General features: G+C 46.4%; 1 long non-coding RNA gene across 3 annotated transcripts in view; it reads left to right on the forward strand.

The window, feature by feature from the left end:
• The first annotated feature begins 4,225 nt into the window (after positions 1–4,225).
• Positions 4,226–15,612, forward strand: part of LOC121016845 (uncharacterized) — a 15,260-nt gene continuing 3,873 nt past the window's right edge. Inside the window, exons 1-2 of one of the 3 annotated variants that reach the window (XR_005784490.1) lie at positions 4,226–5,835; positions 10,005–10,216. This is a non-coding gene — a long non-coding RNA (uncharacterized LOC121016845). Of the gene's footprint in view, positions 5,836–7,454; positions 7,625–10,004; positions 10,217–15,612 lie in introns of those variants that run through there. The other 2 variants (XR_005784491.1, XR_005784492.1) reach the window with 2 other exon arrangements.

Genomic DNA, 15,612 nt, shown 5'->3' on the forward strand with positions numbered 1-15,612 from the left:
ACACACACACACACACACACACACACACACACACACACACACACCCAGTCATGTACAGCCGCATGCTCCTTCTATACTTCCGGATTGCTGTTCCTTATTTTCTTGGATTTTCACAGTGAACCATTTTAGGGAGAGGAAGTCGAACCTGAGAGCAGCTGGGGTTATGTGCCAAAGGTCGCTTATTAAGCCAGAATGGGGTCACAGACCTGAAGCCAAGCAGGCCGGAGAGCTGGTCTAGAATTCCTTTCTTGACTCTGCTGTCTCCATGATCAATCATCCTGGATTGCTTTTTGTAGTTTCTTGGGTCTCGTTACCACCTCTACCAGTGTTTGTTAAAAGCTAGAGTGGTCTGCTCACCTGCTGGTTTGTATCTGTCGGCGCCTAGGAAACCAGGTAACTAGGCTCATTGGAATTTCTTGAAAAACTAAGGTCAGTGGGTCCTGAATAAGAGCTGTAGCAGATGGGTTTTAGGTTTCTTAGTTGTCTCTAATGACGTGTTTGTGTGTTTGTTTTTTTTTTTGGGGGGGGGGGGTGGCCAGAGGCACTGGTTGTGCTTAGACTGATGTCAGTCCATCAGTCTGAAAAGGGCCCCAGAATGTGGAGCCCAGAAGACAGCCACAGTCCACAGGAACTGTTTTCTTACCAGGTCCCTGTCACTCCAGAAAAACGAGTCTGGTGCTGCCTGAGCCCTGGCAAGGCCTGGGTGGCTCCCTCAGCCAAACCGCCCCCCCCCCACATTTTCTGTGAAGTCTCTCGATTTGGCAGCGGTGCCCTGGTTTCTGAAACAGGTGCAAACCTGAACCCCTGCACACATTGCTACCCAAGCCCCACTTTGTTGTTTCCCTGACATGTCCCCGCTCCCAGAGATTGTCCTTGCCAGACCTCTCACGGGCAGGGGTCTCTGCCCGAACAGAGCTGGACACCCTCTTTGTCCCACTGGCACTGAGAAGCTTTCCCGACTGAGGTCGGACCCCCACCCTCCACCAGGCTCTCTGGGTGGGGAAGGGGAGTCTAGTAATGGTGTGTGGGCTCTCGCCCCCATTGAACATGAATGTCCAGGGGCTCCACCCCAGCAGGCACCTCGCTCCCTTTTTAAACAAATATTTTGTGATTCCTCCTTTACCATCCTGACCTGGAATTCACATAGAATAAACCTATGCCTGCACACACAATTTTAAAATAATATCCTGGGGCACCTGGGTGGCTCTGTCAGTTGAGCATCTGACTTTGGCTCAGGTCCTGATCTCACACTTTCATGAGTTCGAGCCCCACGTTGGACTCTGCTGTCAGTGCAGAGCCTGCTTTGGATTGCCTGTCCCTCTCTCCGCCCTTCCCCTGCTTATGCGCTCGCTCTCTCTCTCTCAAAAATAAATAAGTATTTTTTTAATAAAATAATATCCTAATTGTGATATAAAGGAGAAATTTTAGGGGTGCCTGGGTGGCTCAGTTGGTTAAGTGTCCAGCTCTTGATCTTGGCTCAGATCATGATCTCATGGTTTGCAGGTTCAAGCCATACCTCAGGCTCTGTGTTGACTGGGCAGATTTTCTCTCCCTCTCCCTCTCTGTCTTCCCCTACACTGCTCACGCACATGCACACTCTCACTCTCAAAAATAAATAAACATTTAAAAATTTTTTTTAATTTAAAGGAGAAATTTTTAAGTATTATAATGAAATGCTCCATATTAAGTATGTAAATGTTTGAGCACAACGACACACATTCCCCAAATTTGTAGAGAAGCCCTGCTTCACTCTGACACTTGTCCCCAGCCCACTCAAAAGATGGCTACTCTCTGGGCACCTCGGTAGCTCAATAGGTTAAGCCTCCAACTTTGGCTCAGGTCATGATCTTGCAGTTCATGAGTTTGAGCCCCACATCAGGTTCTGTGCTGACAGCTCAGAGCCTGAAGCCTGCCTCAGATTCTGTGTCTCCTCCTCTCTCTGCCCCTCCAGCACTCATGCACTCTCGCTTGCTCTCTTTCTCTCTTTCTCTCTCTCTCTCAAAAGTAAATGAGCATTGGGGCACCTGGATGGCTCAGTCGGTTGAGTATCTGAATTCGGTTCAGGTCACAATCTCACAGTTCATGGGTTCGAGTCCCACATCGGACTCACTGCTGTCAGCCTGTCAGCATGGAGCCCACTTCAGATTTTCTGTCTCCCTCTCTCTGCCCCTCCCCTGCTTGTGTTCTCCCAAAAACAAATAAATATTTAAAAAATCAAATCAAACGATCAACATTTTTAAAAAATTAAAAAAAAAAAAAAATGATGGCCCCTCTCCCACAACCACAAAGGGCCTGGCCAGGGCCCTGCACACCTGGGAGTCAGCCTCCTCCACCCCTCCGTCACCGCAGCCTGGCTCTTAGCTCTCCGCGCCCAGACGCGCTGTGCCTCTCCCAGAAAGGAAACTGAGGAGCCCTTTCGGTTCTTCAGACCTCGGAGAGAGCAAGGTCATTAATTAGGACTCCTGGAAGGCCCTGGGGTCCTGAAATGATGGGCCGGTGCCGTGGCTGCTGCTCTCTCAACCAACCACCACCTCCCCAGGCTGTGTCTCAGGGAGAGGGCAGAGGAAGGCGGTGGGAAAGGCGGGAGGAGGTGACACACCAGACGCTAGTTAGGCCTCATCTGCCCCTCGCAGGTGGGGGCGTCGGCCCTTCAGCCCCAGACACCGTGCTTGACACCAGGTGTGCACGCTCGAGCAGAGGCACCCACACCCACGCATGCGTGTGCCGCTCCCGTTACACCATGGCTCCCTGTGAACCGGACTGCTGGAGCCCCTCTGCACCCACACCACGGCCCACGGTAGGGGTGCGTGTTACAATTGGTGGAATTGAGTGAATTTCACCCTCAGGACCACCTGGGAGACACAGGTCGTTACTTCATTTGTCTGATGAGGGAACTGGTGATTGAGTCATTTGCCAAAGAGAATCAGCCCAAGTTCACCCAGATAGAGGGCAGCAGAGGCCAGAGTTGAACCCAGCTGTGCATGCCACCTCCCTCTGGGTTTGTGGTTTGTGGAGAAAGCCATGGAGGTTCCTAGACAATTGCAAAGAGCATTTTGAAATGGCAGTGGTGTTGCTCCCCCTGACAGGGGCCATTTATCCGTTAAAGGACTGCCTCACCTGTTGTGATTACTCCCGGTCATCTCCACACATGTGGCTATCATAGGGCTTCCTCAGCCCTAGGCCTGAAGGGGACAGGGCAGGCCCAGAGGCATCCTGTCGAGACACTGCCTAAGCAGGGTAACTGAGGCCCAGGGCAGGAGGCAGGTGTAGACCCAGGCTGCTTTGCCCCTCCATAGCCATTGCTGCTTTCCAATTCAGTGTTTTAGAATTTGAAATGGGTTTACTGTTTTGTTTTTTTTTAATTTTTTTTTTTAACGTTTATTTATTTTTGAGACAGAGAGAGACAGAGCATGAACGGGGGAGGGTCAGAGAGAGGGAGACACAGAATCGGAAACAGGCTCCAGGCTCTGAGCTGTCAGCACAGAGCCCGACGCGGGGCTCGAACTCACGGACCCCGAGATCATGACCTGAGCCGAAGTCGGCCCCGCTTAACCGACTGAGCCACCCAGGTGCCCCATGGGTTTACTATTTAAAAAAAAAAAAAAAAGGCACAAAATGGAGCTACTTGTGCTAAGCCCCAAGTCAGCAAATTAATTCCTAACCTACTTGCAGATTCAACCACTCCCTGGGAGTGGAATTATATTTTGTTGTTGTTGTTGTTTCAAATTTTTGTTTAAATTCTAGTTAGTAATAACCAAATTATGGAAAGAGACTGAATGTCCATCAACTGATGAATGGATAAAGAAGATGTGGTTTATATATTCAATGGAATACTACGTGGCAATGAGAAAGAATAAAATCAGGTCATTTTCAGCAATGTGGATGGAACTGGAGGGTATTACGCTAAGTAAAGTAAGTCCAGTCAGAGGAAGACAGATATGTTTTCACTCATATGTGGATCTTGAGAAACTTAACAGAAGGCCATGGGGGAAGGGTAGGGGAAAAGAAAAATAGTTACAGAGAGGGAAGCAAACCATAAGAGATTCTTAAATACTGAGAACAAACTGAGGGTTGATGAGGGGTGGGTGAGAGGGGAAAGTGGGTGATGGGCATTGAGGAGGGCACCTGTTGGGATGAGCACTGGGTGTTGTATGGAAACCAATTTGACAATAAATTATATTAATAGATAAATAAATAAATAAATAAATAAATAAATAAATAAATTCTAGTTAGCATACAGCGTAATATTGGTTTCAGGACTGATGGGTTTTGCCTGGAGTGGAATTTCAAACCAATCAGTCTAGAATTTCCTAATCAACACTAGTAAAGTAATTATGATAGACTTTGGCCCTTCCCCCAGAGGAAGGTAACCTTGCCTGAAATAATCCTTTGTTTTGTTTGTGACTTCCTTGTCCCTGCCCACTTCTGCCTACAAAAGCCTTCTACTTTGTAAGCTCCTCCTTGCTCCTTCTCCATGCTACAGGAGATGCTGCCCCAGTCATAATCCATTAGATCTCAAATGCACTCCATCGAATTTTGTTTTTTAGCAGAGTTGGTGGCAGCAGTGGATTCTGGCGTGAACTTCCACCAGCATTTGGGGATCGGAAACACAGGTGTGGTACCCATGGGAACCCCATTTTGATCCTCTTTCTTGCCATTTCCCAGGACCATGGGTAAGTTCTTCTTGGTCCTGAGCTCTGCCCTCTTTGCACTGAGGACCTGATCTAACTGGCTTTCCAATACAGGGCTGGTCAGCTTGAGCTGGCAGACAGTTCCACCTGGAGCCAAGCCCCTAGCCTTTCAGACCAAACTCCCAGGTTTCTGATGGAAGACCCTCAACCCTTAGTTCTGTCCAAAGATCCGCATAGGAACTGTTCACGTCACGCACAGTTCTCCATCCATGCACAGCCCCCAGCCCACAGTTTGGAGCTGCTGGTTCAAGGTGACATAACTCCTACTGCTTCCCTCTATCCTCCTCTCAGTGCTCAGTCTAGTAATCCTCCATCCAAATGGTCTTTCCACTCCAGAGACTATTAAACGTTTATTTATCTTTTGAAATAATACCACCAACCACTACAAGTGAGCCTCTCAGGCATCTTTCACTCCTCAGTCAAAGGCCAATCTAAGGGCCATGGTCATGTTGTCCCTTCATTTCCAAATCTAGGCCACTGGTTATTGATCTTTGGGGGTGACTCTAGATCTTATGAAGATGATATCTTCTGCACCCTCTTTAAGGATGCCTCTCAGGTCCATGAGGTTGTTTAATACTGCCAGAAATACTTGACATTTTGTAACTGAGTCCAACCTGGTTACACTCGATGAACAACAAGCCAGTTGGGGTAGGGAAAGCCAGCAAAACCAGGAGATGGCAGACTACTGTCCCAAAGAACCATTTCCCCTGGGCATGAATTTTGAGCTTCTTTTTAAGTTAGCAAAAGGAGGGAGAAGGAAGGTGCTGGAGTCAAAGGTGACTGGCATCTGTAGACATCCAAGGAAAGTCCTGTAATTTCTTTGCACCTGTTCATTTGATCTTTGTGTGTAGGAATCCGATCATGTCACTCCTGTAGATATTAAACATTGCATAGTCATTTCTGTACTCACTTCCTTATCTCCTTGAATGAGGCTGATTTCGGGGAAAACACTTTTTTGCAAATGTCAGCTATAAACAAAATTTCTTTGATGACTAACATGCCTATGTGCAGGGCTAAGCAGAAGTTTCCAAGCTCTGTGTCACAGCAGCAAGAGAAATGGAAGCAACATGGAGTCAGACATGCCAAGTTTCTCCCTGTGACAGTTTGTCCCAGCTAAACACTGACAAGATATGTGAAGAAATGTGTAAGTAGCTCTGTGGTCAGAGGTTATCCAGGTTGGGGGCTGATATTCAGAGTCCGATAAGAACGTTTTTAGTTAGATCTTTTCCCCTAAGCTAAATGTACCCCCGGGGGGGAATAAAGACATCCCAACACAGGTGGGTGGGTGTGTCAGTCCTTTGATACCATTTAGACAGTAACACAATTCGTTGAGGAAATAAATACAGCAGCTCTTGTGTTTCCAATCTAGTCAGGGTTACAAGACCAGAGGTGTGGCCCCAGAAACAGTTCAGAGTCCACCACCAATCCTTTTTACCAATCCCAAACCTCCCCTATTTATCTCAAAAGCCTTTGAGATGTAAATGTCCCACGTAGTCTTCTCCATGCACGTTCATGTGTGTCCCGCATAAATGTGTGGGAGATGTGTGGAATTTTACACCTCCAGGTGGTATTGACAAAATTAATTTGTAAACGAGCTCTAGTTTAATTGGCTTAAAGAAAATTAAGTGCTGAAATAAGTTAAACTCTGAGAAATATAAGAGAAACTTAATCCAAATGAATTTCTGGTTCACATGATCTGGGAAACTATTTGGTATTAAAGCTAGTTTAAGTTCGTTGGTTTAATTAAAACAGGCATGTCTTTTTTTTTTATTATTCTTTAATGTATATTTATTTTTGAGAGAGACAGAGCAAAAGCAGGGGAGGGGTAGAGAGAGACGAAGACACAAAATCCTAAGCAGGCTCCAGGCTCTGAGCTATCAGCTCAGAGCCTGACACGGGGCTCAAACTTACTTACAAACAGTGAGATCATGACCTGAGCCAAAGTCGGACGCTCAACCCAGTGAGCCACCCAGGCACCCCTGAAACAGGCAAGTTTCTAGAGTTATCAGCACTAAATATAATACTTTTTTTCTACCCAGGTTTCCTAACTGGTCAAATGTCATATTTGTGTAGGTGTATGTTGTCAGTGTTCCAAAAATTGTATGCAATTCCTAAAGTCTGATATGTACTGGCATTAATGTTATCATAATTTCAGTTATTTAAAAACATTGTGTTTCACAGAAATGACCAAATTTCCTTTTCAACTCCGTGATAATGAATTCTCATCAGATCTTTAACAATGGACATTTCTAAGTCTTTGTCATTTGCAAAGAGCTGGTATTTTACTCTGATGCTTGTGCCTGTAAAAGTGCCCCATCTTCTGGGAGACTCATGAAGCATGCTCTAGGGTAACAGGTTCCTGGTAACTTGAAGATCATAAAACTGAACTGGTAAGAATTTCCAGAAGGGATAGACAACCTGGATCCAAGGAGAACAAGAGTTAATAACACGAGAACTGAAGAGCATGATTACAGTTGTTAGGACATGCCTGTAATTGGACGGAGTCCTGAATTCTTCTAGTTTCCTCTATCTGGCTCCAACTCAGCAACCTAGTATTTCCAATTTTCTCCCATCCTTCCAATTTGGAATCACTAAAAACAAAGACTGCCCTTAGATCTCCTTAGAAGGAATTACATCAGGTCCTCCTCACCACCCAGATGGCTGCCAAACTTCAGGGACTTGAGTCTTGGTACACTTCCATTTTTTTTTTAAAGTTTTTTTGTTTGTTTGTTTGTTTGTTTGTTTGTTTTTTAAGTAATCTCTACACACAACATGGGGCTGGAACTCACAACCTCGAGATCAAGAGTTGCACACCACCAATTGAGCCAGCCAGGTGCCCCTCACCCTGGTACACTTCTTACAGCTGAAGGAGGCCCCACCAGACACCTGGTCCTATACAGACCTGTATCTTTCCAGGTTGTTGCTAAGGGCAGGTAACCTTTCAGACTGCTGGATTTGTCATCAAAAACTCTGATCTGTCCGTGATGCTAGAGACCCCCTGGTCTGTTTCCCTATGTCTGGTTAACAGCCCCAAACTTGGGGAGCATTGTGTCCAAGCTCTACGCAAAATAAGGACACAAGGGGAGCGCCTGGGTGGCTCAGTAGGTTGAGCGTCGGACTTCTGCTCAGATCATGATTTCATGGCTGGTGGGTTTGAGCCCCGTGTCAGGGTCTGTGCTGACAGCTCAGAGCCTGGAGTCTGCTTTGAATTCTGGATCTCTGGCTCTCTCTACCCCTCCCCCGCTCGTGCTCTGTCTCTCTCTCTCTCTCTCTCTCTCTCTCTCTCTCTCTCTCTCAAAAATAAATAAATATTAAAAGAAAAAAAAAGACACAAGGAAGGGTAACCAAAACTGCCTGTGTTGTCTACCAACCCTTAAAATTACACACGTCTCCATGGCAGTTACCTTTCCAGTCCTGACCCAGAAAGTCAAATGGAATTACCAGGAGGCATTCATGATTCAGCTTTCGCTTCCTTTGGCAGGGGCCCTGCTTCCCTACTTAGGAGTAAATATAAATGAGGCTGTAATCAGGAACATCTCCTTTTTTGTTTGTTTGTTTATTTATTCCCATGAGATCATGACCTGAGCCAAAGTCAGGCACCCAACCGACTGAGCCACCCAGGAGCCCCAGGAACCTCTCCTTCATTCTTGAAAATACTGCAGAATCTGCTGCTAAAACAATAGCTGGCCAACAGAAATGCTTAGACTGTCTGGCCAAAGTTGTTCCTGATTACATGATAGCCCTTGATTATCTTTTAGCTGAGCAAGGAGGTGTCTACGCTGGGGCCGACACCACCTGTGGCATGTGGATTAACACTTTTGGGGAAGTTGAAACTCAATTACATAGGATCACTTAGCAAGCCACTCAGTTTAAAAAGGTGACTCCTGGAAGGAGCCTGGGTGGCTCCGTTGGTCAAGCATCCTACCCTTGATTTCAGCTCAGGTCATGATCTCAGCCCCACATTGGGCTCTGGCAGCATGGAGCCTGCTTGGGATTCTCTGCCTCTCACTCTCCCTGCCCCCTCCCCCATGTGCGTGTGCTCGTGTGTGTGTGTGTGTGTGTGTGTGTGTGTGTGTGTACACGCGCATGCTCTCTCTCTCTCTCTCCCACCCTCACAAAATAAAGAAATAAGCATTAACAACAAAAAAAGTGACCCTTCAAGGGGGGTTGACTTACGTTGCTTCGATTGCTTTGAGTCTCGGCTCCTAAGTACACTCTAGACGTTGGGACTTATCTATTTATAATAGTCATAGTTATCTCCCTGGCACATTGTATTCTTGCCAAAGCTTTAAATGCACGTTTACAGCTGCTAACCACCAAGGCAATGACCTCTCTAAAACTGGAATGTCGGGGCACCTGGGTGGCGCAGTCGGTTAAGCGTCCGACTTCAGCCAGGTCACGATCTCGCGGTCCGTGAGTTCGAGCCCCGCGTCAGGCTCTGGGCTGATGGCTCAGAGCCTGGAGCCTGTTTCCGATTCTGTGTCTCCCTCTCTCTCTGCCCCTCCCCTGTTCATGCTCTGTCTCTCTCTGTCTCAAAAATAAATAAACGTTAAAAAAAAAAATTTAAAAAAAATAAAAAAAATAAAAAAAATAAAACTGGAATGTCAAGAAAGGAATAAACAAAATAACCGACTAAAAAATTGTGAGCCTGAATTGTGGCCTATGAATACTACAAAGATTCAGCAAAAACAAACAAATCCTGCCTGACCTGCGAATGTCCCCCAGAGGGTCAGGAAAAGCTGTAAGAATTGGCAGAGCAGTAGCTAAGAGTGGCTGGCTCTGATGCCGTAAGTGTGGATCGCATCTCCCTCAGGCTGAGATTCTGATCAAAATAGGGGAGTTATTAAAAAAAAAAAAAAAAAAAAAAAGGCCCCAAATGGAGTAATTTGTACTAAGCGTCACGTCAGCAAACCAAAACTTAGTACCTAACCTAATTGCTCAATTCAGCCTTTTCTGGGAGTGGAATTTTAAAGCAGCCTGGAATTTCCTGACCAGCACTAGTGAGGTCACCTTCATGATAGACCCCTGGCCTTCCGGTTCCCGCAAAGGAAAGTACCTTTCCTGAAATAATCCTTTCTTTTGTTTGGGACTTCCTTGTCCCTGCCCCCTTCTGCCTGCAAAAGCCTTCCACTTTGTACAGCTCTTCTGAGCTCCTTTCTACTTGCTAGATAGGACGCTGTCTGATTCCTGACTCCTTGAATAAAGCCAATTAGATCTCCAAATTTACTTAGTTGAACTTTGTTTCTTAACAATTGTCTCAATTGCCCTCACCCATACCAGCTTGGCACAGGTACGATTTTTTTTTTTTTTCAGGGAATACTATTATTTCAAAACATGCTGTCCATGGTCACCTCTTCCTTGGAGCCTTCCTTGATCTGCAGCCTCAGCAGGCAATTCTTTGTCCAGATCACAAGACAGATGCACACATGGCCCCTGCTAACCTGTGACATCCTCAGAGCCAAGTAGAGAGACAGGATCACCTTCCTTCCCCGAGCATCTAACACAGCACCGGCACACAGGCCTCGGTACGTGGAATGAATGAGTAGACATGGAGTCAGACATGGAATGAATGGTGAATGAATCACAGGCCAGTGATGGCAGCAGCTCTTCTCTGTCCTGACTGGGTGACTGGCTGCAGCTGTGCTTCTGTTTTGCACAAGAGCACGGAGCAGATGCTTTCCAGAGGCCTCACCTAAGTCACCAGAACAGGACAGCAGACTGGGTGCCTGGGTGCCGTTGCTAATTGTGGGGAGAGATAGTAGAAGGCCTTGTGTTTGGAGGGCTTGGGACTTTATCTCCTCACTAATGCTCCCACTCCACCCTCTGAGGGAGGCCCCGCTAACGGCTTCACATTTCCCAGGAGGAGCTGTGGCTCAAAACAGGAAACAATCCCTCTCCGTGCCTTTCTCCGGAGAGCTTTAGTCCTGCCCTAAGCAACCATTCACTTCAGCTATTCCTCAACAACCCCCCCTACCCGGGACAAAATCCACTTAATCTCTCCACACTTAAACAAACACATTCATCTTTAATATCCACGGGAACAGTCTAGCCACCTCCACCAGCCTGGCTTACTCAGGAGCTAGCGGAGAGAAGGACGAAACTGAGGTTCTCCCCACTCAGTCCTGCAGACCACGCAAGGCAGGGCCCAGCTGCCCTAAACGTGCCCTGAATGTCAACAGTGTTACCCTAGCCGGGCCTGGCACGGCGCCCCTGGGAAGGAGCTGACGGAGACTGTTGAGGCAGCTCCCTGCTCCCCACCCAGGGAGGCGCCCAGGCTGCACTGTTCACACTACAATGACGAGGCACCTTTCCTTTGTGCACAAGGAACGCGGTCCTAGTGGCGCTTGGCTGGGCTCCACACTGGTGCTCGCCTTCCATCAGTGCCAGGTCTCTATAGCCCCAGGCCTTCCAGGGCGACTCCAAGGGTCAACCCCCCAGGTTAGTCCTGGGATTGGCCAAGGAGACACAGGGTCTGGTCTGCAGGAGCAGCCAGAAAAAAAAGCCTTCTCCCAGAAGCACAGTGCTGGCTAGAGCGAGAGCACAAGTATTGTGTTATAGCGTGAACCCAGGAGAAATGCAAGCATCCACCCAAAGGGGACAACAGCTGACTTCCTCCGAGCCGGCGACAATCCTGGGGGAGAAAAGCATGCAGACTCTGTGGGGAAAGACTTAAGATGCACAGTGACAAAAGCAAAAGCAACACGTGTAAAGGGTTTGAGACCTTTTTAAATTTAAATTTTAATTTTTAAAAAATGTTTTATTGTTTATTATTTTTGAGAGACAGAGCATGAGTGGGGGAGAGGCAGAGAGAGAGGGAGACACAGAATCTGAAGCAGGTTCCAGGCTCTGAGCTGTCAGGACTGAGCCTGACGCAGGGCTCAAACTCATGAACCATGAGATCATGACCTGAGCCGAAGTTGGATGCTCAACCGACTGAGCCACCCAAGCGCCTCTTCATTTTAATCTTAATTTTTTTATTTTTATTTTTTCCAAGCAGGCTCCACGCCTAGTGCAGATCCTAATGCAGGGCTTGAACTCATAATACTGAGATCAAGACCTGAGCTGAGTGGGGCGCCTGGGTGGCGCAGTCGGTTAAGCGTCCGACTTCAGCCAGGTCACGATCTCGCGGTCCGTGAGTTCGAGCCCCGCATCAGGCTCTGGGCTGATGGCTCAGAGCCTGGAGCCTGTTTCCGATTCTGTGTCTCCCTCTCTCTCTGCCCCTCCCCCGTTCATGCTCTGTCTCTCTCTGTCCCAAAAATAAAATAAAAAAAAAAAAAACAAAAAAACAAAAAACAAAAAACGTTGAAGACCTGAGCTGAGATCAAGAGTCGGATGCTTGACTGACTGAGCCACCCAGACACCCTCTTATTTAATTAAAAAAGAAATTCTTTTTATTCAGTAATTTCTATGCCCAACATGGGGCCTGACGTCATGACCCCAAAATCAATGGTCAAATGTTCTACTGACTGAGACTGCCAGATGCCCTGCAACCTGGGTAGAAAAAGGGGGTGGGGGGGTGGGGAAGACTGGAAGGAAATACACAAAATGTTGACCGTGATGATCTCCGGATGGTGTGATTTGGGGGGATTAAGGGATCCTTCTGTGTGTGTATCAGTCGAGGTTCAGAGAAACAGAACTCAAAGGAGGTCTATATTAAGAGCTTTGTTGAAAGGGATTGACTTATCCATCGTGGGCACTGGCCAGGCAAATCGTAGACATGCAGGGCAGGCCTAAGGAAGGGCAACTGGGCTTTTAGGCACTGCTGCTTCAAGTACAGTAGCTTTTTTTTAATAAGATTTTCTCTTTTTTTCTTTTTTTTAAGGTTTATTTATTATTTTGAGAGAGACAAAGACAGGGCACATGGGGGAGGGGCAGAGAGAGAGGGAGAGAGAATCCTAAGCAGGCTCTGCTCTGTCAGCGCAGAGCCCGATGGGGAGCTCGAACTCACGAAACCGTTAGGTCATGACCTGAGCTGAAATCAAGAGTTGGACACTCAACCGATTGAGTACCCAGGTTCCCCTTAATATTTTGTTTTTGAGTAATCTCTACACCCAGCATGGTGCTTGAACTCACAAACCCGAGATCAAGAGTCTCATGCTCTACCAACTAAGCCAGCCAGGTGCCCCACTTTTTTTCTTTAGCCTTTCAACTGAATGAATCAGATCGACCCAGGTTACATCTAGAACAGTCTCCTTTACTGAAAGTCAATTGATCACAGACTTCAATCACACCTAAAAATACTTTTCTAGCAATATCTAGTTATTGTTTGAACAACTGGGAGACTATAGCCTAGCCAAAATGACACCTAAAAATGGACCATCACAGTATTTTTGTTAAATTTCCTACAAGGAACATGTGTTACTTATATAATGTGGGGTTTTTTTTAAGCAATGAATGACTACCATGAGATACCATTTTGCACCTACAAGATAGTTAAAATAAAAAAGACCTGGGGTGGGGCACCTGGGTGGCTCAGTCGGTTGGGTATCCAACTTCCCGCTCAGGTCATGATCTCACAGTTCATAGGTTTGAGCCCTACGTCAGGCCCTGTGTTGACAGCTCAGAGCCTGGAGCCTGCAGCCTGCTTCAGATTCTGTGTCTCCCCCTCTCTCTGCCCCTCCCCTGCTCGAACTCTCTCAAAAATAAGTAAACATTACAAACAATTTTTTTTAATAAAATAAAAAAGACCTATGATAACAAACGTTGACAAAGCTATGAGGAAATTGGAACCCTCATCCACCGCTGGTAAAATTGTAAAAATTATGTAACCATTTTGGAAAACCGTTTGGTGGTTCTTCAAACAGTTGTTTAAAAAAAGACACAATATGGGGCACCTGGGTGGCTCAGTTGGTTGAGCATCTGACTTCAGCTCAGGTCATGATCTCGCAGTCTGTGAGTTCGAGCCCTGCGTCAGGCTCTGTGCTGACAGCTCGGTGCCTGGAATCTGCTTCGGATTCTGTGTCTCCCTCTCTCTCTGCCTCTCCCCCCGCTCATACTCTCTCTCTCTCTGTCAAAAATAAATAAACATTAAAAAAATAATAATAAAATAAAATTTAAAAAGACACAATAGGGGTGCCTGGATGGCTCAGTGAGTTGAGCATCCAACTTCAGCTCAGGTCATGATCTCATGGGAGTTTGTGAGTTCAAGCCCCACATTGGGCTCGTTGCTCTCAGCACAGAGCCCACTTTGGATTCTCTGCACCACTCCTCTCTGTCCCTCCCCCACTCATGCTCTCTCTCTCAAAACTTAATAAACACTTATTAAAAAAAAAAAAGATAAAAAAGACACAATAGACCCAAAAAGGAGTCATTTGTGCTAACGCCCACAAAAGCAAACCTAACTTAATTGCAGATTCAGCATCTCTCAGGAGTGGAATTTTATTTATTTATTTATTTTTTAACATTTATTTATTTTTGAGACAGAGAGAGACAGGGGATGAACAGGGGAGGGTCAGAAAGAAAGGGAGACACAGAATCTGAAACAGGCTCCAGGCTCTGAGCTGTCAGCACAGAGCCCGACACGGATCTTGAACTCACGGACCGCGAGGTCATGACCTGAGCTGAAGTCTGATGCCTAACCAACTGAGCCACCCAGGCGCCCCATCAGGAGTGGAATTTTAAACGAGATCAGTCTGGAAACTCCTGACAAGCATTAGTGAGGTGATGTGTGTAAAAGACCCCTTCACTCTCTTCCACCAAGAAGCCTAAAATAAGCCTTTGTTTTGTTTATGACTTCCTGTCTCTTCCCCTTTCTGCCTGTAAAAGCCTTTTCTGTTCCTTTCTGCTTGCTAGGTGGGATGCTGCCCAATTTGTGATTTGTCAAATAAAGCCAATTAGTTCTTCAAGTTTACTTGTGTAACACAAGTAAGCACAGAATTGCTGTATAATCCACGCCTAGGTGTATGCCCAAGAGAATTGAAAAGCTATGTCCAAGGGTGCCTGGGTGGCTCAATAGGTTAAGCATCTGACTCTTGGTTTCAGCTCAGGTCATGATCTCACAGGTTTGTGAGTTCAAGTCCAGCATTGGGCTCTGCCCTGGCAGCGTGGAGCCTGCTTGGGATTCTCTGTCTCCCTCCCTCTCTCTCTGCCCCTCCCCTCTCTCTTTCTCTCTCTTCAAAAAATAAATAAGTAAACTTAAAAAAAGAAAATATCTGGGGTGCCTGGGTGGCGCAGTCGGTTGAGCGTCCGACTTCAGCCAGGTCACGATCTCGCGGTCCGTGAGTTCGAGCCCCGCGTCGGGCTCTGGGCTGATGGCTCAGAGCCTGGAGCCTGTTTCCGATTCTGTGTCTCCCTCTCTCTCTGCCCCTCCCCCGTTCATGCTCTGTCTCTCTCTGTCCCAAAAATAAATAAACGTTGAAAAAAAAATTAATTCAAAAAAAAGAAAATATCTATCCACACAGTTTTACATTACCATTTAAAGCAGCATTATTCATAACAGCAAAAAAATGGAAGCAACCCAAATGTCCATCAACCCATAAATGCATGAACAAAATGTGGTCTGTCCATACAATGGAAAATGATTCCTCAATTTAAAAAAAAAGGAGTAATGCACTGATTCATGCTACATACAACATGGATGAGCCCTGAACATATGAAGTAAAAGGAGTCCGTCCCCCAAAACATATATCATAGGATTCCATTTATCTGATACGTCTAGAATAGGCAAATTCATGGATACAGAAAGTAGCTTTGAGGTAGCCCTGGCCTGGCAGGGAGGGGTAAATAAGGAGTAACCAGTAATAGGTGTGAGTTTCTTTTTGGGGTGACGAAAATGTCCTAAAATTGGATCATGGTAACGATTGTACAACTCTAGAATTCTATGATTGCACAATTCCAAAAATCACAGAATTGTACACTTTAAAAGGGTGGATTTTTGGCACAAAAACAGACACATAGACCAATGGAATAGAATAGAAACCCC

The sequence above is a fragment of the Herpailurus yagouaroundi genome, unplaced genomic scaffold (assembly GCF_014898765.1).
Source record: "Herpailurus yagouaroundi ecotype Mexico unplaced genomic scaffold, PumYag 213, whole genome shotgun sequence".
Taxonomy (NCBI): domain Eukaryota; kingdom Metazoa; phylum Chordata; class Mammalia; order Carnivora; family Felidae; genus Herpailurus; species Herpailurus yagouaroundi.